This window comes from Pteronotus mesoamericanus, unplaced genomic scaffold (assembly GCF_021234165.1).
Source record: "Pteronotus mesoamericanus isolate MK-2021 breed Mesoamerican mustached bat unplaced genomic scaffold, CSHL_Meso_final contig_613, whole genome shotgun sequence".
NCBI classification, from domain to species: Eukaryota; Metazoa; Chordata; class Mammalia; order Chiroptera; family Mormoopidae; genus Pteronotus; species Pteronotus mesoamericanus.
Window position 1 is genome coordinate 183,227 of NW_026555221.1, and position 3,778 is coordinate 187,004.

General features: G+C 53.2%; 1 pseudogene; it reads left to right on the plus strand.

Annotated features, from left to right (window-relative positions):
• The first annotated feature begins 2,014 nt into the window (after window positions 1–2,014).
• Window positions 2,015–3,084, plus strand: LOC129076604 (transcription initiation factor TFIID subunit 10-like; annotated as a pseudogene).
• Window positions 3,085–3,778: the final 694 nt, after the last annotated feature.

The following is a 3,778-nucleotide window of genomic DNA, read 5'->3' on the forward strand; positions in this document are numbered from 1 at the left end:
ATGGCGCCCCTGGCGCCTCGCCAGCCGAGGCCTGCGCTCGCCGCCGCCCCAGGAAGGCCTGCCCGCAGCGAAGGAGCGCAGAGGGAATCAGTTTGAGCCTTTAGGCGGCGCTAGGCGCGCTCTAACCATGGAGACACAGGGTCCAGCCCCCGCCCCGCCCCCTGGAGAGCAGGGGCCCCGAAAGGGACCTAGAAGCAGGGTGAAGGCGGCGGTCACGCTCGGGTGCGCTCGCGCACTTCTGGCCCTTTAGTCAGAGGCCGCGGGCGTAGAGGGGACTCCCGCCTCGCTGCACGGCTCGCGAACCCCGTGTGTGTGAACCAGGCCAGGTTCATGGAGTGGCCGGGAGGTCAAAGTAGCTCTGGTGGGTGGGGTTTGTGTGCCTCCAGCTTTCCTTTTCAAACCAACGCACCCCTTTCTTGCTATCTGCAGAGCCTCGGCCTCCTCACCCACGGCCTTAACTTCTGTGTTCATCGCCACAGTCCCATCACCCCTCAGACATCTCAGACTCAGCATGTCCTGGATCGGCTTCTGTAGATCCTTTTGCCTACCTCCATTCATTATCTTTCCATTCATCATCCACTTACTCATCCATGTATTTTTCATTCACCCATCTAAACGTACATTCATCCATCCACTTTCAACTACCCATGTTATAGGCGCGCCCAAGCACACACACACACAGACATAATTAGTCCCTTCAAGGAGTATAGAGTTATAGGTGTGGGGTCACCCTTCACCAAAGGTTTGAATGGTTTTTTTCATTTTTTACTTGACCCTCAGTAAGAAGTACATCGCATGTATTGATCCAATATAGACTTGCATATATGTAAACAGAAACAAAATCTCTGGAAATTGTTCTTTTCCTTATGGCATACAGGTACCCTGATATGTTGTATTTTACTTCAATAAGATGCTGTTCAACAGCCATTGGAGTGATTGCACCCCTCACTGATTGGTTAGCGGCCTGAGGAACAGCACCTGTCCTAATGGAACCTTCAACACAGCAACCTCTCCCTCTCTCGGCCCCAACTTCACCTTGAACTGTAAGCGGCACAAAGTCAGGGTGGTAAATGTGCTGCTGTCCATTGTACATGCAAGTTCTCCATCATAATGCCGAACATTCAGCGAGTGCTCCCTACATGTCTTCTGAGTGCATAAATGAATGAAGTCCTGCCGATTTTTATTTTCTCAAATCTAGGCCTTCTTCTTCCCTGTTCCAGCCATTCTAGCTCTGACCCCATCAGCTTCTGACTGATCAGAAAGTTTCCTCCAGGGTCACTGCAGTACAGGAGCTCCAAACGCAACCTGGGGAGCTGCTTAAGTGTTGGTGATATTCCGCAAAAAAAGCCACGCAGTGGACTAGCCGATGTAGACATGGCCTTTATAGCTCACGTTCTAGGGGAGGGTGGCGGGTCGGTGTGGGAGAGACCGCACTTCCTCTGGTCCGAGGCTCCTTCGAAAGGGACCCAGACAAAGGAGCCATGTGTCCTATGCATGACTCTAAACTGCATTGCCTCAGTGTGTAAAAGGTCAAGAAGCAGTCTATGGGGCAAGAAGCTGCTCCCGTAAGAGATAAGGAGGGAGTTCCAATCCATTCCCAAAACAATCCACATTCCTTCTGGCCCAGGGCATCTGACTAGCCCTCAGTCCTGGGAGGGGGATGGGCCGTGTCCATTGACCCCACAGCCAGTTGCCCTCATTGCAGTCCATTCTGCAACCACCAGAACCATCCATCAGAAATGGGGGTCTGACACACTCACACCAGGCTGTTGTCTCTATCTGTTGGCATGTTGTTCTGTCACCTAGAAGGCTTTTGTCTCAGGGCTTCACCCTGGTATACTTCCTAACTATCTTTCAGGTCTCTGCCCAGGCGTGATCTCCTGAAGGAGACCCTTTCCCAAGGCTGGCGCCAGGCTGTGTTAGGATCCCTACTTTCTGTCATTTACTCTCTGTGTGACTTTGGATTAATTTAAAAAAAAAAAATTTCTTACAGTAGGCCTCTTCCACCGGCCCGATGAGCTGCAGTGGCTCCAGCGCGGACCCCGAAGCGGCGCAGGCCTGTTCCACCGTGGCCCCTGGGCCTGGCGCCCACAGTCTCGGTTCCGGCTGTGCTACCAGCCGGCGCCGCTGCGAATAAGTCCAGCCCCGCGGGAACAGCAGGAGGGTCTGGAGCCGCGGCAGGGGGCGTGGGCCGGGAGCCGGCAGAGCCTCGTGGCGGCTCCCAGGTCAGCGGGCGGCGCGGCAACTGCCCCCCCACCCCGCCCCATAACCCACAGGGGGCTATGTCTAGCGGGGTGTAGGTGCTGCCGAGTGCCGCCAACGGAGACGTGAAGCCGGTGGAGTCCGGCACGCCTCTGGCGGACTTCCTGATGCAGCCGGAGGATTACATGCCTACGATTACAGATGCAGTGACCGGTTATGCCTGAACCGCGCTGGTTTTGAGGTCTCAGACCCTCGCATAATTCAGCTCATCTCCCTAGCTGCCCAGAAATTCATCTCAGACGTTGCCAACGATGCACTACAGCACTGCAAAACGGAGGGCACAGTCTCTGGCAGCTCCTGAAGCAAGAGCCAGGACCGGAAGTATACTCTGACCATGGAGGACTTGACCCCTGCCCTCAGCGAGTATGGCATCTATGTGAAGCCGCACTACTTCACCTGAGCCACCTAACCTATTGTACTTTTCTGTCCCCTTGTCCCCACACCAGCCTGTTTTCATAATAAACTTTATTGTGACAGGCTAGAAAAAAACATTTCTTACAATTGACAGTCAATATTATTTTATATTAATTTCAGGTGTACAGCACAGTGGTTAGCCAATTTTTAACTTACAAAGTGATTCCCCCCGATGATTCGGGCCACTTGGATTAGTTCCTCTACATCTTTGTGCTGCAGTTTCCTACGTGCAGAATTAAGATGATACTAGCACACACGTCCTGGGTTGCTGTGACGCTGGGTTACTTGACATCTGTGAAGTGATTGGAACAGTGCCCACTCGGGTTATCTTTGTCTCCTCCTCACCTGCCACTATGTTTCTGTCCTGTAGTCAATGTGCCTTGGAAGAAACTCCCCCATCTTCTATATTCTCCCGCTTTGAATAGGGCCAAGTGATCGGGACCCTGTGGTGAAAAATAGCCCACCACGTGTCATCCTGATGGTTCTGAGCTTGCTGTCTGGACTGGGCGAAACCCAGGCCTGACCTTTCTAGGGCCGGACACCTGTCTGTGGCGTTATTTGTTAGGGAACTAACAAATAAACTCCTAGTATACAATCCGAGAGCCACCTTGGAGGTCTTGGTGGAAACCAAGGAGCTGCTGGGGCGGGGTGGGGGGAAATCTGAGCAACAAGAACTGGGGCTGAGCCCCAAGGCTGGAATCCGTCCCATGTCTAAATGCAGGCTCTGCCCTGCACACGGAAGGGGGTGGGGGAAGAAGCTGGGAGCACATGGAGGGAAGAGGGGGCTGCTCAAAAGCAAGTTCCTGCCTGCCCCGGGGAGCTGAGCCCAGATGGGGAGAAGGAGAGCTAAAGGAAGGAGCAAGGGGGAGCAAGTGGGAGAAGATGGTGAGAAGGCCAGAGGGGGCATCTCGAAGGCGCTGGTGAGACCTAAAGAAACACAGAGTGGACACCCATTCTCAAGAATACCTAAATGAACGAGGATCTGTACATTCAACCCCTATTTTATCTTCCTTTCTCCCCTAAATTACCTCTCCTCAAATGTACCTGGGAGAAGCGCCTTTCTCAGATTCCATCATGTTGTGAAGCTTAGCTGATTTTTTGA